Source organism: Physeter macrocephalus, chromosome 20 (genome assembly GCF_002837175.3).
Source record: "Physeter macrocephalus isolate SW-GA chromosome 20, ASM283717v5, whole genome shotgun sequence".
NCBI classification, from domain to species: Eukaryota; Metazoa; Chordata; class Mammalia; order Artiodactyla; family Physeteridae; genus Physeter; species Physeter macrocephalus.
Window position 1 is genome coordinate 81823888 of NC_041233.1, and position 25546 is coordinate 81849433.

At 47.4% G+C, this 25546-nt stretch overlaps 1 protein-coding gene across 6 annotated transcripts in view; it reads left to right on the forward strand.

Annotated features, from left to right (window-relative positions):
• MGMT (O-6-methylguanine-DNA methyltransferase) overlaps positions 1-25546 on the forward strand; it is a 351374-nt gene that overhangs the window by 298457 nt on the left and 27371 nt on the right. The window lies entirely within an intron of this gene.

Sequence of the window (25546 nt, forward strand, 5' to 3'; positions counted from 1 at the left end):
AGAATACGGAGTCATGGAAGGAGGTGTGGGTGAACTAGAAAATCAAGAGGGGCTTCCTGGAGGAGGTGGCGCTTGAGCGGCACTGTTAGCTCTGGACAGGACATAGAGGGCATTTCAAGTGGAAGGAGCAGCCAGATGCCTTAGAGCAGGGCTGAGCACAGGTAGCTTTGGCCCCTGCGATAGGAAACCGGGGACCAGCAGGAAAGTGGCCTTTGTCAGGCAGGGGGAGGACAGACAACCCTGCCGCAGCCCCCAGCACGAGGGGTCCGTTCTTGGTGGGTTTGGCGTGGTCACCAGTCAGGAAAGCAGTGCACGGCAGTCATCAGCTCTGTGCTGAAAGGGGACACCTCGGACTCCAGCACCGCCGACCGCGTGGGGCAGGAGCCCCTCCGGGCCTGCGCAGCCCCGCGCCCTCTGGGGGCTCTCCCTCCACCTGCCCGGGGGCGGCATGCCCCTCTGAACCGCTCCTTGGCCCACTGAGTGTCGCGCGGCACCTCTGACGTGGGGAGCTGTCACAGGGCAGGACGGGCTTTCCAGCAGGAGAGAGACCAGGAGGAGGGCAGGCCCGGGAGAGGACCGCATGGGCCTGCGGGGGGCCTTCTGTCCTCGGGGTCGGGACCCGTGAGAACGCAGTCCGCCTGGCAGGGCAGGCCTGAGCCGCGCGACGCCAGCCTTCTTGTCTCGGCGTCCCCGTGTTTTACATAATGTCGCTGTGTCTTGTTAGAGAGGCTACTAATCCTTAGAGCTAACGGGACTAACTAATTAGTGTAAAACACTTTGAAAATACAAGGAATTCAGATGTGGAGAATAATTGGCCAGTCCTCCTGGTATTGACACTTTCACTGTGTCTCTGACGGAGCTGTGGGCCTGACTTCATCGAGGAGATGTGGTTGTCCGGGCAGGGGGCGTAAGCGCGACGGGCTGTCCTTAGCCCCAGACGGGACGCAGGGCGCCCCGGGCTGCCTACCGTGGGGCGGGGAGGAGTGAGCTGGCCCAGGACCTCAGGGAGCCACGGGGAGGGGGCCGGGTCGTCCCGAGGCTCCAGGTCGTGAAGGGATTAGCGCCCACAGCCTGGTCGAGGCCGGGGGGAGGGGCCAGCCCCGAGGTGGCCTTGGGTGCCAGCCGTGGTCTGCCAGTCGGCAGCAGACCTGTTTGGCTTCTCCTCTCGGGAGTAGAGCTTGTGATGCCACGTTGCGCTTCCTCCCGAGGGCGCAGACGGAGCTGTGAGGCGCCTGGCACGTGCGGTTTATCCTCTCGTCCTCTTCAGGAGATAAATACAGCGTGTCCTTCTCAGTGGGCAAGTCACTCAGAAAAGATATCCAAGCCCCAGACCTGGACAACACTTGACCTGGCCAGTCCACCCCTGGGTGTGGGTTTTCCACTGGGGTTGTCGGAGAAAAGACGATCGCGTGTTCTCTTTGGTGTGCTACTTTCTAAGGATGTATGGCGCTGTCAGCAAATCATTAATCTCTCTTTAAACCACGGTGACAATATTTACATTTAAGATCAAGACGATGATTATCGGAAGAACTCCCCTGGAAGCTCTCCTCACAACTGGAGAAACACAGCAGCCAGTAAGCAGAGCCACATCCTGGGCCAAAAATAACAGAGAGCTGGTCCCGGAGACCCAGACTCACCGAGGGTGATGCAGGTGAGGCCAGCGCCCGACAGAAGCTGGTCGGCTGCCGTCAGCAGGATGAACTCGGCCTCAAGAAAAATGACGGCCGAGCCACGCATTCGGTGGCCGAGCACTCAGACACAGCTTTGCAGGAACCTGCTTCAGACAGACCAGCGACCAGAAGACATTCCTGTAAAGAACTGTTTTAAACAAGAATCTGTGCCCGAATGAGGAAAAGGACCAGGGCCCGGCAGAGGTGAAAAGCCAGCTTTCCAAGCATCCTGGGAACATTCCAGCGGGTCGTTCATTCCGAGAGCGCCCCCTGGGCGCCCTGCAGCTCCTGGCTGGGCCTCCTCTCAGCTCCTGGGGCTGAACAGTGACAGCAGTGCTGCATATGGACTAAACCAGCAGTCGCTGGGTCCCCACGCCTGTGCTGTGGAAACGACCTTCTCATGGCATCGTCACAAAGTACTTTGGTGGATCGGTAGTGTTGCCGACAAAGGCAGACTTTATCTTGCTTCATCCAAGCCGACGCCTGTGATCCTCGGGCCTGGATGATGTACGGCTTCCCCTCGACAGGGAAGTTACGTGTTGTAAGTCATGAAGTCCAGGCTTGGGCCCGAGGCCTTCGCCTCACGATCTGCATGACCCCGCTGCGATCAGTGCCCATGCTTAACATTCCAGAGTCAAGTCTGGAGTAGGCCACACGTGTCTGTGCAGACTTAGCACGGACTTCGGTGAATGTTCCAGGAACTGAGAGAGTCCGTGAAATAGCGAATGGGACAGAGTCTGCGAGTCCGCATGCCATGACCCCGACAGCCACTGCGCGTCGCCTTGCAGAGTTAACACGCTCGGCTTCTGACCGCCGTTTCCTGCCCCCATCCCCCCCGCCCCGACTCCAAGCACACTCCACAGGAGTCTGTGGACGTGGGCACAGAAGCCAGGCCGAAGGGCGTTCGCGGCCCTGCTGTGTGAGAGCAAGAGCCGGGCCGAAGGTGAGCGTGCATCCAGGCGGAAACGCGTGTGTGCCTGCACGTGTGTTCACGGGGTGAACGAAGTACTACGCGGCAGTGAAAGTGGACACAGCCGCGTGCTGTGACAGGCGTGACTTAGCAGTGCAACGGCAAGCAGACAACGTGCGCGGCACAAGGCTGCAGACGCGCGATACTAGTTTTATAAGAAGGTCACGAGCCTCAAGGGATGCATAGCGCTTTAAACAAACAAATATACGCACGCACGTGTACAATCATATACATACACACACGTGCACGTATATACGATCAAGCCTCTGGAAAGACACGGGAATGTGATCGCGCGATTGGAGTTGCCGCCTGTGGGGCAGCGGCGGGTGGGTGGGCAGCCTGGGAACCATGATGGGCCGCACGCGGGTAGGCTCGCCCCTCCCCGAGGGCTCAGCTCGTGCCCCTCCGGCTCGTGGGCTGGCTGGGGGCTCGCTGGTGTCCTGTGATCCTATTTCACGACTTAGGTGCTACCCACATTTTCTTCTACTTTGTATCCAACGTCTGCATCTTGAAAAACGCAAGCAGGTCCTGGAAGGCCATCGTTCTGTACGCCGTGTGCCTGTTTCTGGGAGGCTCTTGGCGCGGTGGGTGACTCCAGAAATGGTTCCCATTGAGCCCCGTGAACTAGTCGGGGCAGGGCGGTGTCCTCCCGGTCAGCGGGCGGGGAGGGTCCCCCACGCGCGCTCCTGCGGGAGGGGCCCGGCCTCTGCCAGGCTTGCGGCCCCGGGCGGCCCGCGCAGTGGGCGGAGGCCCTGCGGGAGGAGCCCCACGGCTGGTTTACGAGCCGCCCGGTGAAGCAGTCTGAGGAGCCCCCAGCGGCGCCCGCTCCACCAGAAGAGCCACCGCTCCCGGGAGCTCACGTCCCCTCCTGCAGCCCAGACGCTCGAGCAGACGTGAGGAGCAAGGCCCCCCTGCCTCTCGGGGCTTTGTCCTGGAGATCCCCTACCTGTAGGCCTTGGGCTGGGGAGACAAGGCTTGGCCCCCAGAGCTTTCAGACCCGTAGCACAGCAAGACACCCAGGTAGGAGCGTCGCGCACAAACCCTCCTGGGCTTAGTGCACCAGCTCGGCACAGAGAGCTTCACTTGCCCAATTAACCGCAGGCCGGAGAGCGAATTTTCAGAGGAGCCCGTGGAAAGGTGGGTGGGAGCGGGAGAGCTGCTGCTCAGGAGTGAACCCGCGGGCCACCGTCCTAGCGGTGAGAGACGATTGGGCCAACGAGGGCTATTCAGACTTAGGTTTGCTGGACATTTTCTCAAAAAGCAATCAAGTGACCCTGTCCCTTCAAGGAGAGCATCCAACAATGTTTGTTACCAATGATAAAAATTTGTTTTCGAACAAAAATTAGAATTTGGGGGAACTTGCATCAGCCGCTGTGAGCTTTACAGCTTCTGAATACTTACATTTTTCTGATGAGATTGGTGGTGATGTAAACAGATGTTACTTTTGTAATATTATGTAAAGAAATGTGTCAATATTTGGAAGATGTGTATGACACAGTGAGCCAGTACTTCCAAACGACCGATGCACGGTGTCACAGAACCAGCCGTGGGTCGGGGAGCCTTGCACAGTGCAGGATGGAGGGACCGAGTTCAGTGAGAGGTTCGCTGCGGGGTTTCAGGTCCTGCACTGCAGCTGAACTTGAACAGCTCCCTGTTGTCCAGTTTGGATGTAGGATCAGAGGAGAATATCTGCAGTTTTCTGAAAAGGCTATTAAAATACTCCGCCCTTCTCAACTACGAGTCCATGTGAGGCCAATTCCTCAACCAAGAGAAGGAGTCAGGTGGTCTGAAGAAGACAGGAGAATCAGCTGGCTTCCTCAATGCAGGCACTGGGAGATTTGCATACACGGAAAACAGTGCCACCCTTCTTACTAAATTTTTTTTTTTTTTGCTTTGGAAAACAGAGATTTTTTAATTAAGTAGTTGTGAACTTAGGCAAGTATATATATAATGGAGGTTTTGCTATTTTTAAACAATGAGTAATTTTAAATTTATGTTTTATTTCCTAGTTTGCTAACTGTCAGTAGATGTAACCCAGGTATCTATTGTTGTGGCCTCAGTAACTTTTCCGAGGGTAAAGGCGAAGAGAGCTCACGTTCTGTAAAGGGCTAGGGGTTGGGATGGGTCTGTGGAACAGCCCTCCTTCAGGATTTCATTCAGAAGGTACGTCCAAAAACACGATTCCACCTGGGTAGGCGTGGGAGGCTATTTCTCCATTAAAATGAAATACCAGGAACACGTCCCATTCCTGTGTCTACATGTTGTGCTGTGACATCCCCAAGCCACATCCCAGAGCAGGGATAAAACGAAGTTATTATTAAGCTGCGTTATTTTGATAAGTTAGGTGGGTAGTTTACAAACCAGCTTTTATCCTCTTGTGTTAAGACGAAAACACCACTGCTAAAAAAGAAATAGATTTTAAAAAATAAATAAATAAAAACACCTGAGTTGCAGATGGATGGAACTTTCAGCATCCTTTCCATCCGGATGTTCCCTGAGCGGGTGAGGGAAACTGGCAGCTGTTAGCCAGTGATTCTGGTTTTTTTTCACTTCATGTTTCATAAGTGGTTTTTAACCAGGCCCCGTTAAAAATGTATTATTGTTAGAAAACAAACCAAGAAGCAAGGGATGGTAATTTAGCACCAGGAAGTTAATTCTGGAGACCCCCGACCTTTGAGCAGCCACGTGGCTATTGATTTCCAATACCGTGAGGTGGCGTGCCACCCTAAGCATGGGGTCCAGCCGATTCCAAACAGTTTCTCCCTTATCAGTTGAGTCCCTGAGTACTTGAGCATTAAGACAACAAATGTCCACAGTTGACGGCGTGTCACATGGCAGCTGGGTGGACGTGCCAATCTTCTAATGAAGTCGGGCTGTTGGCAAACACACCAGTCATCACATATTGAAGGAGGCCTTCTTTTGTGTATTTCCAGCACTCCTGAGTGCTTCGAAAGATACCAGTTACATCATTGTCTAAGGGCCAGGCGCCGAGGGAGAAGCATCCACTCACTGCCAAGACAGAAACAAGCGAGACCGGAGTTAAAAGCAAGCTGGGGCTGCGTTCTGCAGGCGGTGTCAGAAATAGTTTTTTCCAGTTGTGCTCTGTGGAAGCGATACTCTGAGTAAAAAGCAGTGGCTCCAGCGCCCTCATTTCTCCTGCAAAAAGAGGCATGTCAGTAATCCCTCGCTCCCAACTTAACTTGCTCCCTACGTGGAAGAATCGGTATCATTTTTCTTAATATTGAGGGAAGGAGAGCAGTCGATGCCTTTGGGTCTGAACTAAGGGATGCTGGCCTCCCGCTCGTCAGCCGTGATGTGTGAAGCGGGTGAGTCATGGGAGACGCTCTTACACCCGGGCACACTCTGCCAGCTGCGTCCACCCCAACCAGCAATGAATTATGGTTGCCATCTTGTATTGATTACTGAAAATGTTATGTTCACGGGAAGAAAATGCCATTGCTTTAAATACCAACATTACTAGGGATTTTAAAGTTATTTTTTACAGAGACATGTGGGATTAAAAAAAAATTTAAGCGATTGAAAGGAGTGAGGGGAGAGCAGAATTATTAAATCACAAAAAAATCAATTCTCAGTTCTGGCCAGACGAGCATTTCTCGGCTCAGGTAAGTAGTTTAAAGTCAGACACGTCTCATACTGGACTTTTTACAAGAATGGAGAAATTTATAATGAAATTCAACAAGGAAACTGGAAAAACGGCCAAATTGGTGCAGCAAAGTGGTTAATAGGATCATTAGCCTACTCGCTGTATTTTTTTGGACATTGTGTGCCTGTACCTCGGTGCTCAAGACCAGATTGCGGGAACAGGCTGACAGTTAGTAGCTAACTCAGCAGTGCTGGGTACAAACTGCCATCTTCCTGTGGATTTACAGCTGCCACTTCTGCTACTTCAATTAGTTCTATAGCACACAGATGTTGCTTAAATGTTGCTGCTAATGATACTGCAATAAGCGTAAGATTCATGCCATATTTTGAGGCACGTAAATTTCTCAAGTGGCACAATTAAAGTGGAAATATTAGGTGGGGAGAACTTGGCAGTCTCTCCAACTTGGAAGGCACACCCGCTATGCAATAATGGGTCAAAAATTCATTCAAGTTTTACTGCTGTTCCGAGTTTTAAAAGACTTTTCACAGTTGAATGCAAAGTAGTAAAAACCAGGGTATTAGGAAATGCGAATGCAGTTCTGTTATTCAGACACGACTTTTAATTTCAGATTGAAATCACACGCTCACTTTTCGGGATACGACCAAAGGGAACAGTTACAGGCTGAAGAGATGTCGTCTCTAAGGGTTGAAAGTCCCAAGTGGAGATGCGTTTGTTGCTGGGCCAGCAGCGGAGCCAGAGCTCCCAGGACTCGGGGGAGCGTTGCCATCCCCCCCCGCGGCTGGAAAAGCAGAAGCTGTGCTCTCGAGCAGGTCCCTCAGCACTCCCCCCGGCCCCGAACCCCGCCTCGACAGGCCCCGCGCCGAGGCTGGGAAGGTGCGCCGGCACACGTGCACACGTGCACACGCTCAGCCTATGCCTCTGACACGGCGGGGAGGAAGGACAAGTGCGGCTCCCGAGTCTCCCCGCTGCCTTACGGAAGCCCCGTCGGAATTTCGCTCCCTCCTTTGTAGTCCTTTTGTCTTCACAGCATAGTCCCCTGCCTGTCGCCAAATTTTCTTTTCCATGAAAAATCTCCCCTCCGGAGAAGAGCTTCTCCCTGACTGGTCGTCAAATCTGCTTTTTTTTGTTTTGTTTTTTAACATCTTTATCGGAGTATAATTGCTTTACAATGGTGTGTCAGTTTCTGCTTTATAACAAAGTGAATCAGTTATACATATGTCCCCATATCTCTTCCCTTGATTTCCTCTCACATGGACTTAAAAGGCAGGTGCTTCTGCGGGGCAGGCTGCACCCAGTCGGCCCGTCCGCCTCCTGAGCCTTTGACGGGCAGGTTGACCCCCAGCCCGTCTCACTTCGCGATATGAACTGTCCGGTCGGTGACTCCCTGGCACCCCGTTAGGACTCGAGGCCACACGCTGGGAGGCGGGGACATGAGCCCCTCGGTGCCTCTCTGGTGGGTTCCTTTCCCGACTCGTCCAGCTCCAGTGGCGGGGGGCGGGGGGTATGCAGTGGGCCTTCCAGCACAGTGTTGTAGATATTTGCCAAGTACCTACTTTCCCTTTAAATGATGCGGACCATTCGGTGAACCTTCCCAGGCAAGCCCAGGACTGAATGGTCCAGCCTTCAGGAGACCCCCCAACGTCCGTCTACCTGTCTCCCGCCTCCCCCCTCCGCCGGCCCATTGCTCTGAGCGTATAGCGCCTGGATTATCTACAGCAAATCTTAACAGATGTCAGGATTGCCTTGTTCTGAAGCAAAAAGGACAGTGAGTTCCTGCTGACCTTGGTACAATGGCTCTCGCTGGAGCACGATATGTATTTTCTCCTGGCGGTGAAGAGCCCGCATGTAATTGATGGAGAGCAGGAGTGGCACGGGAGCCTTTTTGTTGACGCTGCTCCGCGCGTGGAGGGAAGGCTGGCCCGGCGGGGGCCGAGCGTGTGCCCGGGAACTTGTAATTTCGCAAGGAAGGGGCGGGAGAAATTAGGCGGGTCAGACTCCCCGGTTCCTGACGAGCTATCCCAGAACTGGGGGCCCCAGGGAGAGTCCGTTTGCGCAGACAGACCCAGAACCAGAGCCCAGCTGCTAGCTCGGACCTGTTTCCAGCCCTTTACTGCCTTCCATGATGCTTAACGTACTGTTTGTATATGTTGTCCTTGCAGTATATTTGATGTGCCCTCATATGGTTTATTCATCTCTGGCTTTCTACGAAGGCAAGCTCCCAGCCAAACTGAGATTTGTTATTTGCCACCGTCAATCGTGTCTGCGCGGTCGGCACGATGGACTTGACTTGAAGCACAAAACATTAACTCCTGCTCTTCGGGGCCATTTCCTTCTCTGTCCCTGGTGTGTCGGTGGAGTTGTCTGGACGCTGGAGAGCTGGCCTTCCCAGAGGGGCCAGCGGCCACACCAGGACTGCCTTCTGGGTCGGCACATTCTCAGGGCCCCCAGAGGGGAGCAGCCGGTGCTTTTAGGCTTCTTAGGGTTAAACATGGAAAGGGGAAGCTCCTTGTGGTGTAAATGACAGGCACAGAGGACGCGAGTTTGCTAACACACCGAGCGTGTTGCTCAGGGAGGGAGGAGGTGGGGTTGGCGTGGGACTGTCATGGTCCACACGGCCCCCGGTGCCCACGTGGGAGGTGGTACCGACCCAGGCAGGGCCCAGGGCTGGCTTCCCTGCCAGCGTCCTGCTGCCACAGCCGCCGTCACCCGCCTCCCGCCTCCCGTCTCATCTGTGGTGGGGCCGCATCATCTGCAGTGGGTGTTTGACAGACACACGCACACACACCTCCTCTCCGGGGGCTGGCCTGCATCCCAGGACGGCTGCTGCCTGGGCTCCCCCAAGTTGCACGAGGTGGGACGACGCCCAGGGGTCTTTGGGCCGCGAATCCCCGGGTTAACCTAGCTCTCTGTGACGGGCTCCTGGGCCAGCGCTGGTACCTGTGGTCAGAGCGTGTGTCCGTGTGTGTGTGTGTGGTGCCGAGCGGGGGTGGGGGGGGCGCGGGGGTGGTGCGCTCTGAGGGGCGCAGTGGTGCTGTCTCCAAGTTCAGGTGAAGGGGACATGGAGGTTAAGCAGGGGAAGACAAAGGCGTCCCCTTCCCTGGTGGCAGGTATTTAGCAGATGGGAAAATATTAGCAGATGGGAAATCAGCAGATACATTTAGATCAAGATGCAAATTTAAAAGCCGCCAACCCCCTGCACTAAATATTTACACTGAATATCTCGACTCTATCAGCTTTCTTCTATTTTTGATGAGCCCATACAACTGCTCTTATTACCAAGTCATGTGAAAATCGAGGGGAAAATGTTCCACACTTGAAGAGAAATTCATTGTGAATTAAATTTCAGCATTAAAATAGAAGAAATTTCCAAATTTTTGTCAGCTTTTGGACTTGGATCACAAAAGAGTTCACATACATCCTTCCCTGAATAAGTTGTTAACGTAAATTAACCATGGTACTCCAGAAGAAAAAAATTTTCCTTTTTTCTCCGAAATAGCTCATACGGAAACCTCTACCGTGGAGCAATTTTTAAAATGCAATTCAACCCCTTTGTAATAGCTTTCAATACCAAAACAAACAAACAAACAAAATCCCTGAAAAACATCACGCCTGAGCCGCAGCAAACAGTGCTCTCCATCGACCACGAGGTCCTGGACCAGCCACTTCATTTTCATGGACAGTCTTCCCTCTGTATGCAAGTCGGAACCATGCCGCACGTCTGCACAGAACCTTACCAGCACTTTGACATATGCTTTCTCACTTAATTCTCCAGGGCTGTGAGTAAGGACTATTCCATCCAATTTACAGCAGGGAAACTGAGGTTCGGGTGTAAAACTGTGCTGGGACCTGTAGGTTCAAGCACTGGAGGGAGCTTAAATCAGGCCTTTGGACTAAAGTCTCGAGCCTTTCACCAAGGCAGTTGCACTGGGTACTGCAGGGGAGTCCATAGTGTACAGATTTCAACAATGGCTGTCTGATACATGAATGAATGAATGTGCTCCAACAAGGGAATGAGTGTCTGCCATGGGCGAGGCACGGTTTGGGCTCTCGGGATGTAGCTGTGAGCAGGGCAGGTGGAGTCCTTGCCCAGTGGGCTTACATTCTGGAGAAGACAGTAGTAAAGGAGGGGAAAGCAGGATCATTTCAAATCATGTGATGCCATGAAGACAGTGTGTGTGTGCAGAGAGTGGGACTGAGGTCAGATCTGGAAGTTTATTGTAATCTGTCATCTCACAATTCTATAGATGGGATCCAGATTCTGGAAACAGAGTGTTTGGGGCAGGTGATGAAATCTGCCTTTCTCCAAAGACGCCCTTGACCTCCAGAACGAATGAGCCTTGCCATGCATCCAAGGGCTAGATCTGTTCATTTGGACTAGGTCACTGATTCAACCAGGAGACTCAGAGTACGTGATAAAATTGCTCTTGTGCTTTTTGTTCACACTCAAAAATTGAACAGAAGTGTGGAAGCCACCTACCTGGTCACCACAGAAAGCCAGTAAGCTGGTGTCTGAAAAAGTTACCAGGTTTCAGGCCCTGATTAATTTTATTACTATTTATATTAGAGTACGGTCACCCTAGCGACTGCTAGTGGGTGACTGTGGTGGCTGCTTCTGCAGCCTCAGCTCTGAGAGCCCGCACAGCGGGTGTCAGAAGAGCAGGCAAAACGCAACCCTCCTAGGAGCCCAGGGCAGAAGAGCGTGGGGCCCCTTGCAGACCTGTGGGCCAGGTGGCGGGCAGTATCCCACAGCCCTCCTCCAGCTCACCAAGCTCCTTGGTGGCTCAGCTGTCGGTCACTGTGTTTCTCCCCCGACCCTCCTCCCTCCGCAGCCTGCTCACCCATCTCCCTCTGACACTGCTGGTCCTGCCTTTGCACCCACTCCTCACTGTCCCGACCCTCCCAGCCCTGTGCCAGCTCAGGGCCCCCTCTGTGGTCACTGACTGCCAGCCGCCACCCCCCCCCCACTGGACTCCAGGCTCCTTGGACGCAGGGCTGTGTGTCTCTGGGTCACTGCCTGCTGATCCCCAGCCACTTCTGTTTCTTTTAATCACCTTTTAAAATGCCACTCTTACGTACAGTATTCGATATGCCTTAGTTTCAGCATTTCCTAGATTTAATTAGACTTAACTCTTGAGAAAATATATCTGTTTTTCCAGTGACTTCCATTGTAACTGGAAAACTGATTCCACCTAAAAAGCTGACAAGAGGAAAACTTTGAGGAGATAATTAAGTTAGAAGTCAGGCCTCGTATACGGGGGGAGTGAGGAACCCGAAACCACTGTCAGACCTCAGCTTTGACTTCTCTCCCATTACCCTTCTCATTCAGCTTTATCCTCTCTTCCCTCCTTTAGACCTTCAGACTGCAGCAACGTTCCCAATGCAAAAAAATACACACACTGCCATTATAATAATACTACGACCTTTTCTGGCTATATTTACATTTGTCACATTAGTGGAAACTTTGATAACACATATTCAAAATATTAATAACCCTGATGCCAAAACCTGACAAAGACATTACAAGAAAAATATTACAAACCATATCTTGCATGAACATAGATGAAAAAAAAAAAACTTTAACAAAATATTAGCAAAGAAAATCAAGCAGTGATCAAGTGGGTTTATCCTGGGAATGGAGGGTTGGTTAAGTGTTCAGAAATTGAAGACGGTGGAGTAGAAGTACGTGCACTCACTCCCTCTTGCGAGAGCACCGGAATCACAACTAACTGCTGAACAGTCATTGACAGGAAGACACTGGAACTCACCAAAAAAGATACCACACGTCCAAAGGCAAAGGAGAAGCCGCCATGAGACGGTAAGAGGAGCGCAATCACAACAAAATCAAATCCCATAACCACTGGGTGGGTGACTCACAAACTGGAGGACAATTACACCCACTGGAGTGAAGGTTCTGAGCCCCACGTCAGGCTTCCCAGCCTGGGGGTCCAGCAAAGGGAAGAGGAATTCCTAGAGAATCAGACTTTGAAGGCTAGCGGGATTTGATTGCAGGACTTCGACAGGACTGGGGGAAACAGAGACTCCACTCTTGAAGGGAACACACAAAGTAGTGTGCGCATCAGGACCTGGGGGGAAGGAGCAGTGACCCCATAGGAGACTGAACTAGACCTACCTGTTAGTGTTGGAGGGTCTTCTGCAGAGGCGAGGGGTGGCTGTGGCTCACTGGGGACAAGGACACTGGCAGCAGAAGTTCTGGGAAGTACTCCTTGGTGTGAGCCCTCCCGGAGTCCACCATCAGCCCCACCAGAGAGCCTGCAGGCTCCACTGCTGGGTTACCTCAGGCCAAACAACCAGCAGGGAGGGAACTCAGCCCCACCCATTCAGCAGAGAAGCAGATTAAAGTTTTACTGAACTCTACCCACCAGAGCAACACGCAGCTCTACCCACCACCAGTCCTTCCCATCAGGAAGCTTGCACAAGCCTCTTAGATCGCCTCATCCACCAGTGGGCAGACAGCAGAAGCAAGAAGAACTACGGTCCTGCAGCCTGTGGAACGAAAACCACATTCATAGAAACATAGACAAAATGAAAAGGCAGAGGACTATGTAGCAGAGGAAAGAACAAGATAAAACCCCAGAAAAACAACTAAATGAAGTGGAGATAGGCAACCTTCCAGAAAAGGAATTCAGAATAATGATAGTGAAGATGATCCAGGACATCAGAAAAAGAATGGAGGCAAAGATCAAGAAGGTACAGGAAATGTTTAACAAAGACCTAGAAGATTTGAAGAACAAACAAACAGAGATGAACAATACAATAACTGAAATGAAAAATACACTAGAAGGAATCAATAGCAGAATAACTGAGGCAGAAGAACAGATAAGTGACCTGGAAGACAGAATGGTGGAATTCACTGCCGTGGAACAGAATAAAGAAAAAAGAATAGAAAGAAATGAAGACAGCCTAAGAGACCTCTGGGGCAACATTAAATGCACCAGCATTCTCATTATAGGGGTCCCAGAAGGAGAAGAGAGAGAGAAAGGACCCGAGAAAATATTTGAAGAGATTATAGTCAAAAAATTCCCTAACATGGGAAAGGAAGCAGCCCCCCAAGTCCAGGAAGTGCAGAGAGTCCCAGGCAGGATAAACCCAAGGAGAAACACACCAAGACACATGATAATCAAGTTGACAAAAATTAAAGACATAGAAAAATTATTAAAAGCAACAAGGGAAAAATGACAACATACAGGGGAACTCCCATAAGGTTAACAGCGGATTTATCAGCAGAAACTCTGCAAGACAGAAGGGAGTGGCATGATATATTTAAAGTGATGAAAAGGAAGAACCTACAACCAAGATTACCCTACCCGGTAAGGATCTCATTCAGATTCGATGGAGAAATCAAAAGCTTTACAGACAAGCAAAAGCTAAGAGAACTCAGCACCCCCAAACCAGCTAAAGGAACTTCTCTAAGTGGGAAACACAAGAAAAGAAAAGAAAAGGACCTACAAAAACAAACCCAAAACAATTAAGAAAATGGTAATGGGAACATACATGTTGATAATTACCTTAAATGTGAACGGATTAAATGCTCCAACCAAAAGACACAGGCTCGCTGAATGGATACAAAAACAAGACCCATATATATGCTGTATACAAGAGACCCACTTCAGGGACTTCCCTGGTGGCACAGTGGTTAAGAATCCGCCTGCCAATGCAGGGGATACGGGTTCGAGCCCTGGTCCGGGAAGATCCCAAGTGCCACAAAGCAACTAAGCCTGTGCGCTACAACTACTGAGACTGCACTCTACAGCCCTCAAGCCACAACTACTGAAGCCAGCGCACCTACAGCATGTGCTCCTCAACAAAAGAAGCCACCGCAATAAGCCTGTGCACTGCAACGAAGAGCAGCCCCTGCTCGCCGCAACTAGAGAAAGCCTGTGCGCAGCAACAAAGACCCAACGCAGCCAAAAATAAATAAATTTAAAAATAATAACAATAGAAAAAAGAGAGAGATCCACTTCAGATCTAGGGACACATACATACTGAAAGTGAGGAAATGAAAAAAGATATTCCATGCAAATGGAAATCAAAAGAAAGCTGGAGTAGCAATACTTGTATCAGATAAAATAGACTTTAAAATAAAGAATGTTACAAGAGACAAGGAAGGTCACTACATAATGATCAAGGAATCAATCCAAGAAGAAGGTATAACAATTATATATGCACTCAACATAGAAGCACCCCAATACACAAGGCAGATGCTAACAGCTATAAAAGAGGAAATTGACAGTAAGACAATAATAGTGGGGGCATTTTTTAACACCTCACTTACACCAATGGACAGACCATCCAGACAGAAAATTAATAAACACAAGCTTTAAATGACACGACAGACCAGATTTAATTGATATTCATAGGATATTCCATCTGAAAACAGCAGATTGTACTTTCTTCTCAAGCACTCATGGAACATTCTCCAGGATAGATCACATCTTGGGTCACAAATCAAGCCTCAGTAAATTTAAGAAAATTGAAATCATATCAAGCATCTTTTCTGACCACAATGCTGTGAGATTAGAAATCAATTACAGGGAAAAAAATGTAAAAAACACAAACACATGGAGACTAAACAATACATTACTAAATAACCAAGAGATCACTGAAGAAATCAAAGAGGAAATCAAAAAAAAAAAAAAACCAAAAACACCTAGAGACAAATGACAACGAAAACATGATCCAAAACCTGTGGGATGCAGCAAAGGCAGTTCTAAGAGGGAATTTTATAGCAATACAAGCTTACCTCAAGAAACAAGAAAAACCTCAAGTAAACAATCTAACTTTATACCTAAAGGATCTAGAGAAAGAAGAACAAACAAAGCCCAAAGTTAGTAGAAGGAAGGAAATCATAAAGATCAGAGCAGAAATAAATGAAATAGAAACAAAGAAAACAATAGCAAAGATCAATAAAACTAAAAGCTGGTTCTTTGAGAAGATAAACCAGATTGATAAACCTTTAGCCAGACTCATCAAGAAAAAGAGGGAGAGGTCTCAAATCAATAAAATCAGAAATGAAAAAGGAGAAGTTACAAGATACACCGCAGAAATACAGAGCATCATAAGAGAATACTACAAGCAACTCTATGCCAATAAAATGGACAACCTGGAAGGAATGGACAAATTCTTAGAAAGGTACAACCTTCCCAGACTGAACCAAGAAGAAATAGAAAGTATGAACAGACCAATTACAAGTAATAAAATTGATTTAAACTGTGATTAAAAATCTTCCTACAAACAAAAGTCCAGGACCAGATGGCTTCACAGGTGAATTCTGTCAAACATTTCGGGAAGAGCTAACACCCATCCTCCTCAAACTCTTCCAAAAAATTGCAGAGGAAGGAACACTCCCAAAATCATTCTACAAGGCCACCATCACCCTGGCACCAAAGCCAGACAAAGATACTGCAAAAAAAGAAAATTACAGACCAATAGCACTGATGAATATAGATGCAAAAATCCTCAACAAAATACTGGCAAACAGAATCCAACAACACATTAAAAGGATCATGCACCATGATCAAGTGGGATTTATCCCAAGGATGCAGGAATTCTTCAATATACGCAAATCAATCAATGTGATATACCATATTAACTTGAAGAATAAAAACCACATGATCATCTCAATAGTTGCAGATAAAGCTTTTGACAAAATTCAACACCGATTTACGATAAAAACTCTCCAGAAAGTGGGCATAGAGGGAACCTACCTCAACATAAGAAAGTCCGTATATGACAAACCCACAGCAAACATGGTTTTCGTTTCTCAAAACTGAAAGCATTTCCTCTAAGATTAGGAACGAGACAAGGATGTCCACTCTGACCACTGTTATTCAACATAGTTTTGGAAATCCTAGCCAAGGCAATCAGAGAAGCAAAAGAAAGAAAAGGAATACAGATTGGAAAAGAAGAAATAAAACTGTCACTGTTTTCAGATGACATGATACTATATAGAGAGAATCCTAAAGATGCCACCAGAAAACTACTAGCACTAATCAATGAATTTGGTTAAGTAGCAGGATACAAAATTAATGCACAGAAATCTCTTGCATTCTTCTACACTAACAATGAAAGATCAGAAATAGAAATTAAGGAAGCAATCCCATTCACCATTGCAACAAAAAGAATAAAATACCTAGGAATAAACCTACCTAAGAAGATAAAAGACCACCTGTACTCAAAACTCTAAGACACCGATGAAAGAAATCAAAGATGACACAAACAGATGGAGATATATACTATGTTCTTGGATTGGAAGAATCAATGTTGTGAAAATGACTGTACTACCCAAAGCAATCTACAGATTCAATGCAATCGCTATCAAATTACCAATGGCATTTTTTACAGAACTAGAACAACAACAACAACAGTCTTAAAATTTGTATGGAGACATAAAAGACCCCAGTAGCCAAAGCAATCTTGAGAGAGGAATCAGACTCCCTGGCTTCAGACTATACGACAAAGCTACAGTAATCTAGACAATATGGTACTGGAACAAAAACAGAAACATACATCGATGGGACAGGCTAGAAAGCCCAGAGATAAACCCACGCACCTCTGGTCAACTAATCTATGACAGAGGAGGCAAGGATATATGATGGAGAAAAGACAGTCTCTTCAATAAGTGGTGCTGGGAAAACTGGACAGCTACATGTAAAAGAATGAAATTAGAAGACTCCCTAACACCATACACAAAAATAATCTCAAACTGGATTAAAGACCTAAACGTAAGATCACACACTATAAAACTCTTAGAGGAAAACATAGGCAGAACATTCTTTGATGTAAATCACAGCAAGATCTTTTTTGACCCACCTCCTAGAGTAATAGAAATAAAAACAAAAATAAACAAATGGGACCTTTTAATGTAAAAGCTTTAATGAAACTTAAAAGCTTTTACACAGCAAAGGGAACTGTAAACAAGACAAAAAGACAACCCTCAGAGTGGGAGAAAATATTTGCAAACAAATCAACAGACAAAGGATTAATCTCCAAAATATACAAACAGCTCATGCAGCTCAATATTAAAAAAACAAACACCCCAATCAAAAGATGGACAGAAGACCTAAATAGACATTTCTCCAAAGAAGACATACAGATGGCCAAGAGGCACATGAAAAGCTGCTCAACATCACTAATTATTAGAGAAATGCAAATCAAAACTCCAATGAGGCATCACCTCACACTGGTTAGAATGGCCTCACACTGGTTAGAATGGGCATCATCAGAAAATCTACAAACAACAAATGCTGGAGAGGGTGTGGAGAAAAGGGAACCCTCTTGGCACTGTTCTTGGGAATGTAAATTGATACAGCCACTATGGAGAACAGTATGGAGGTGCCTTAAAAAACTAAAAATAGAATTACCATGTGACCCAGTAATCCCACTACTGGGCATATACCCAGAGAAAACGATAATTCAAAAAGAGACATGTATCACAATGTTCACTGCAGCACTGTTTACAATAGCCAGGTCATGGAAGCAACCTAAATGTCCATAGACAGACGAATGGATCAAGAAGATGTGGTACATATATACAATGGAATATTACTCAGCCATAAAAAGGAACGAAATTGGGTCATTTGTAGAGACATGGGTGGACCTAGAGACTGTCATACAGAGTGAAGTAAGAAAGAGAAATACAGATATCATATATTAACACTTATATGTGGAATCTAGAAAAATGGTACAGATGAACCAGTTTGCAGGGCAGAGATGGAGACACAGATGTGAAGAACAGACATGTGGATGTCAAGGGGGGAAGTGTGGGAGGGGGTGGTGGTGGGATGAATTGGGAGATTGGGATTGACATATATTCACTAATATGTATAAAGCAGATAACTAATAAGAACCTGCTGTGTAAAAGTAAATATTATAGGAAATTGAAAAAAAAAGTGTTCAGAAATCAATCAGTATAATTTACCATAGTAACAGAGTGGAGGAGAAAAAGGAGATCATTTCAATAGATGCAGAAAAAGCATTTGAAAAAACTCAACCCTTATTTAAACAACTCTCAGCAAACTAGGATTAAAGAGGTGCTTTCTCAATCTGATGGAAGACAGCTACGAAAAGCCCACAGCTGATAAAATACTTAAAGGTGAAACGCTGGAATGCTTTGCCCCTACGATGAGGAAAGACCATGTGTCTGCTCTCAGCACTTCTAGCCAAGGCTACCTGACATGTCAGCCTATGGTGTGAAACAAGTAAAATTCATGAGGGCGGGAAAGAAGTGAAACTGTCCCTGTTTGCAGATGGCTTGACTCTGTACCAAGAAAATCCTAATGAACCAAGAAGAAAAAACTACAGAATTTAGCAAGGTCATGGACATAAGGCAAATATGCAAAAACCAATGATATTTCTATATACTATCAGCAAACAAATGGAAACAAATGGAAAATTTACAGCAATACTATTTATAATAGCATCAAACCCCAAAATACTTAGAAGCAGGCTTAATGAATGATGTGTAAGACGTCTACATTAAGCATTGCAAAATATTTCTTGGAGAAATAGAAATGACCGAAATGAATGGAGGGATATACTATGTTCATGGATTGGAAAATTAATATTGTTAAGATGTCAGTTCTCTGAAAATTGATGGAAAATTCCAAAGTAATTCCAGTCATAATCCCAGCAGGTGTTTACAGAAATTGATAAGATTTTTTTTTTTAATTGTGTGTGGAAATGCAAAGAACCTAGGAGGGTCAAAACAACAACCTTGAAAAAGAATGAAGGTGGAAGACTTCAGCCATTGTAATCATAATTTTAAAAATTATTCAAAAATTGGAAACAACCTAAATGACACCCAGCAGAATGGATAAACAATTCGTCATATATCCATACAGTGGAATATTACTCAGCAATAAAAAGAAATGAAATATCTGTATATACAGTAACATGGGTGACTCTCATAGATGTTATGCTGAGTGAAAGAAGCTGAACACAGAGGAGTACAAGCTTTATCATTTATATCCAACATTTTCGTGGAAGACAGTTTTTCCGCAGGCTGGGCGGGGGGGTGGGATGGTTCAGGCGGTAAATGCGAGCGATGGGGAGTGGCAGATGAAGCTTCGCTCGCTTGCCCACCACTCACCTCCCACTCTGCAGCCTGGTTCCTAACAGGCTGCGGACCAGAATCGGTCCACAGCCCGGAGTTGGGGACCCCTGATTTATATGATGTTCTGGAAGATGCAAAACTGATCCATGGGGAAAAAAATCAGAAGGCTGGCTGCCCAGAGTGGAGTGAGTGGGTTAACTAGGACGAAGCATAAGGGAACTTTCTGGGGTGATGAAACAAATCTATATCCTGATAGGGATGTAGCTTAACAAATGTACCTATTATGTGTTAAGTATGTTGAGATTTGTGTGATTCAAAGTATATAAGTTTGACCTCAAAAGGAGTGGCAATTGGAAGGTGAGGGGCATAGAGGAAGCAAGGCAAGCAGAACGTTGATGGGTGAGGAAGCTGGATGCCAGGTGTAAGGGACTCATTATGCTATTCTGTTTACTTCACATATGTTTGAGATGCTCCATAATGAAATGTTAGTTTTTAAGTTAGCACATACAATAAGAAATAATGCAAGAAAGAAGAAACATTTTAATAAGGTCTCACTTCACGTACGAAACTTGATGTGTCTGCCCCAAAATATTTTTATTTTGTTTCCAAAGTCACTGATCTGTGCTGTGTCACTGTCTTTGGTCCTTTGTCCCTTACGGTGCCCCATCTCCCTTGCCAGGAACCTGTGAACTGAGATGGTGTCTGGAAACGATATGGGAGATAATCGTGCTGCTTTCTTAACATCCGTTGTTACTTGACATCTTCCCCAGAGACAGGAGCGATGTCTTCCCAGCATTTGTTCACTGCTGTGGGAATGCACCAGCACCAGCTCAAGGGGCAATGAGATGGGGGCAAGTTCTGTGAGAACCAGACAGCTTCCAGGTAGTTTTTAGGGAAAAATATAAACTCCTGAAGATGATGCTGAAAAAATAAAATCAGCTTAAAAGTAAATAGATCTTTCATTTCCCAATCCCCCAAAATAAAAACAAACAAGAAAAATGGGGGAAAGCGGGCTAAATAAAACACCCACCAGCGTGGCACTATAAATCACAGAGGGTGTAGATTTATGGAGTTGAGACTCCCCTGTACCCCTATCTGCTGTGCCATGCATCTTCCCTCAGGCAGCATCGGTCAGTGGCTGCGAGTGGTGTGAATCTGAGCTGCACAGCGTGGCCGGCGTGGTAGAGAACTCCCATGGGAGCCGACCCACGCCCATGCCCAACCGTTTCCCAGCCTCTGCTCACCAGGTTTCTGACCTCAGTAAATGGTTTCATACCCGCCCGATGCCTTCTATGTAATTGGTGAATTTTTAATGGGCACCATATGTTCCTTTTTGCAACCTCAAGAAAAGTTCTCTGGGCTTACAGTATTAATACAACCTACCATTGTACTGAATCGTTTTATTTCTAACTAAAAAGGCCTTCCTTTGGATATTTTTACAATTAGGGTACGATTTCCAAATTGAACCCTAATATTGATACAGTTTAATTAGTCAAAGGTATCCTGACAATGTTGGCATTACTAATATCTTGATATTATTGACAACAATACGATATTTTATATAGGTGTTAACATTTATGAAATGCTAGTATATCCTTTGTCCAAATGCTGGTGTATCATTTAAGGAATTAACTAATGACAAGCTGTCTGCTTTGTATATCAAATAACCACTCTTAAAGATCAATTTATGGAGGAGAAAAAAGAGCTTTGAAAAATAACCAGGAAAATTAGAAAGTGCTTGAAAGACTTGAGGACAGCCCAGGGCCAGCCTGTTCTAGGCTGTGAGAGTCCCACCCAGCTGGACCTGGGTCGGAGAGCGGCTTCTCACCCTTGACCTCAAGCGGAAAGACCCAGAGCAAGGCCGTGGCAGCCGGGGCCGTGCGCTGAGCCGGGCTTTTCAGGGACCCTGTGGCCTTCGGGAACACGTGCCGGGCCCCACAGGAGGGTAAACCAGTTCTGAGCACTGTTCTCTGTTCCCTGCCCGGGTGTGGACTGGCTCTGGGGACGGGTGCGGGGGGAGGCGGGGGGACTTGGGCTGCCTTTGGCTACAGGCTGGGCGGCAGCTGGCCCGGGGCGCGGCGCCCTCCCCGCGTCGGGCTGGAGGGGCCAGCGGTGCGGGGAGCGCCTGGGAGCTGGGGTCAGGGGTTCCTGTGCCTTTCCTGGATGCCTCGCCCGCCCAGAGCCCCGCCGGACCCGCTTGCCCGCGGCTGATGCCAGCGCGCCGGGACCGGGCTGTGGATGGATCCCACTCCCAGCACGTGGAAGCCGAGGCCGGGAAAACGCGCGGGCTGTGTTCCTCCAAGACCAGGAGCTCGCCTCCAGCATTTCCAGCATCCCGCCCGTCCTCATGGGCCGCACGCTGCTTTAATCATCTGTGAGGACAGATCAAACTTATTTCAGAAAAGAATTAGCTCCAGAGTAGACGTCCATCCCTTAGGGAGAGCTGCGGCTCCTCCTCCCCGGCAGAGCTGTCTTTTGTATTATTTTTGCCACGATTCCTACTGTTTCTCTTTATTAATACAGTACAGAACTGTCTTCAAGGAAAGCAAGAGGGCCGTAAGCCTATTTCAGCTCTGCTGTTGACTTGTGAAAAAACATATGCGAGTCATCCCGAAGGTGCTGGCAGAGCCTGACGCCCTCTGTGTGAGGAGCCCCGGGAACCGCTCGGGGGGCACAGACCCCTCCCCGATGGCTGCGGACATGGCCTGCTCAGCCCCACGGCTGCTGTACGGGGGCGGGCTGCCTCCAGGGGCTCAGCTGCGAAGAGGGAAGATCGGGGGGTGAGTAGACGAAGCCCAGAGTGCTGTGGGGTGCAGGGGGCCCACCCCCGGTGTCTCCCGGGAGGCCTGCTGTCCCCCACCCGCAGTGTGACTCCCGGTCGGCGCATGGGGGTTGAACTGAGTGACGGGCGGCAGGTGGGGAGCCCTGGCTCAAGCTGGAGGAAGTGGGAGGGGGCTTTCCTCCCAGGCCCCCGAGGCGGCAGGGGTGAGTGGGGTGGGGGGGCGGAGGGCTATACCTAAGGCCTGTCGTGGTTAGGGCACGAGACGGTGCGCCAGTTCACAGGTTGTAAGTGCCCTGTATGGTGAGTTTTGAAAATGTATCCCTCTGTGTAGCCAACACCCCAGTCAAGATGCAGAACTTTTCCCTATCAGGTATTTGCACACTCATATCTTGTTCATGGTAACGTTATTCACAACAGCAAAAGGTGGGAACAACATACAATATCCATCATTGGATGAATAGGCAGACAAAATGCAGTCCATCCATAGAGTGGAATATTATTTAGCCTTCATAAGGAAATTATGACACCTACAACGTGGAAGAAACTTGAATATATAATGCCAAGTAAAATAGGCCGGATAAAAAAGGACAAATATTACATAATTCCACTTATACAAGGCACCTGGAATAGTAGTCAAATCCACAGAGACAGAAGGAGTGGTGGTTGCTGGGGGGAGGGGGAAAGGGCGAGTTAGTGTTTAGCGGGTGCAGAGTTTCAGTCGGGGGTGCTGAAGAAGTTCCAGAGATGGATGATGGTGGTGGCTTTACAGCAGTGTGGATGTACTCGGTGCCGCTGAGCTGTGCACTCAGAGTGGTTAAAACGTAGCTTTTGACATTACTATTGCTTACCTCAATTCAAAAAACTTTTAAAGACGTGGAACTTCTTCGTCGCTTCAGGAACTTCCCCCCGCCCCCTTCCGGTCACTCCCCTCCCGCACAGGCCCCCTGTTCTGCTCCCGTCACCGTGGATTCGTCCTGTTGTGAACTTGCTGTGAGTGGAATCGCCCAGTGGGCGCCCTTTGTTGTTGGGCTTCTTTCACTCCACGCGGTGCTTCTGCAGTCAGCTGTGGTGTTACCTGCATCCAAAGCTCACGTTCTACTGCTGAGTAGCATTCCATTGTAAGAATATTCCACAGTTTGTTTATTCATTCTTCTTTTTTTTTTGTATCAATGCATTTTATTTATTTTATTTTTTAATTTTTTTAACATTTTTATTGGAGTATAATTGCTTTACAATGGTGTGTTAGTTTCTGCCGTATAACAAAGTCAATCAGCTATACATATACATATATCCCCATAACCCCTCCCTTTTGCGTCTCCCTCCCACCCTCCCTATCCCACCCCTCTAGGTGGTCACAGAGCACCGAGCTGATCTCCCTGTGCTACGCGGCTGCTTCCCACTAGCTATCTATTTTACATTTGGTAGTGTATATATGTCCATGCCACTCTCTCACTTTGTCCCAGCTTACCTTTCCCCCTCCCTGTGTCTTCAAGTCCATTCTCTACGTCTGCGTCTTTATTCCTGTCCAGCCCCTAGGTTCTAGTCTCTGGGTCCATCCACCTCACTACAAATAACTCCATTTCATTTCTTTTTATGGCTGAGTAATATTCCATTGTATATATTTGCCACATCTTCTTTATCCAGTCATCTGTCGATGGACGCTTAGGTTGCTTCCATGTCCTGGCTATTGTAAACAGTGCTGCAGTGAACATTGTGGTACATGTCTCTTTTTGAATTATGGTTTTCTCAGGGTATATGCCCAGTAGTGGGATTGCTGGGTTGTATATGGAGGTTCCTTAAAAAACTGGCTCTTTTTTTTTTTAATCTCCTTGATGACGTGGCTGTTTACTCCCTTCTCGTTTTCCTATTTGTCACCTCAATGTTGAATTGTAGACGTCCTCTATATAGTCTAGAAGCAATTCCTCTGAGTATATATGGTAGAAATATCTTCTCCTGGTCCACAGCTTGCCTTTTCATTTTCTTAGCAGTGACTCTTGCTGTTTAAGCAAGAAATTTATTACAGGGCATTATGTAGCTACAGAATCACTGGCAGGAAGTTCAAGGGCTGAGCTCCCAGGAACAGCTTCTGGGCTCACACAGGAACCTGGCCTGGTGGAGCAGCTGCTGCTGTAGCTGCCACCAGAGCCATGTTGCTTCCATCTCATTCAAGAAGCCTCCAGTGATGTCTTCTGTGTTCTTAGACTTTTTATTTTGATATAACTTTAGACTTAAAAAACTTGCAAAGATAGTACAAAGAGTTCCCATATACCCTTGACCCAGTTTCCTGTCATGTTAACGTCTTATGTAACAGTGGTACAACTGTCAAAAGTAAGAAATTAACGTTGGTAAATACTATTAACTAAATTACAGACTTTATTCAGATCTCGCCAGTTTTCCCACTAATGTTCTTTCTCGGATCCAGCGTCCAGTCCAGACACCACATTGCATTTACTCATCACCTCTCCTTAGCCTCCTCCAGTTTGTGACAGTTTCTCGCACTGTCCTTTTCTTTCATGACATTGACTCAATTAGTTGTTTTTTTTGTTTTGTCTTTTGTTGTTGTTTTTTTGTTTTTTTTTGCTGTACGCAGGCCTCTCACTGCTGTGGCCTCTCCCGTTGCGGAGCACAGGCTCCGGATGCGCAGGCCCAGCGGCGATGGCTCACGGGCCCAGCCGCTCCGCAGCATGTGGGATCCTCCCGGACTGGGGCACGAACCCGTGTCCCCTGCATCGGCAGGCGGACTCTCAACCACTGCGCCACCAGGGAAGCCCCCAGTATTTTATTTTGTCCTGGAATTTTACATCCTTAAAAAATTTACTAATTGATCTTGGTAGTTTTCTTTTAGATTACTTAGGATTTTCTCCGTGTATAATCATTTCATCTGTGGGGCAAGAAAGAGTTTTACTTCTTCTTCTCCCATTTTTATGCGTTTCATTTCTTTTTCTTATCTTATTTCACTGGTCATGACCTCCAGTCAGTGTTGAATAAAAGTGAAAAGAATGGACATTTCTTGCCATGGTCCCCATCTTGAGGGAAAATCATTCAGGTCCTTGCCACTGAGCATGATGTTAGCTGTAGGTTTCTCACAGATGCCTTTTTATCTCATTGAGGAAGTTCCTTCCATTCCTTGTTTGCTGAGAGTTTTCAAAATGAATGAGTTGAATTTATCAAATGCTTTTTCTGTACTTATCGAGATGATTAAATGGTTGTTCTCCTTGCTCTGCTAATGTGGTGAATTACAGTTGATCTTCAAATGTTACAATAACCTTGCATTCCTAGAATAAGCTCAGTTGGTCATGGTGTATTCTCTTATATATTATCAATTTAATTTGCTAATATTTTGTGAATGATTTTTGTGTCTCTGGTCAAGAAAGATATTGGCCTGTAATTTTCTTTCCTCTTTCATTATTCTCAAGTTTTTATATCA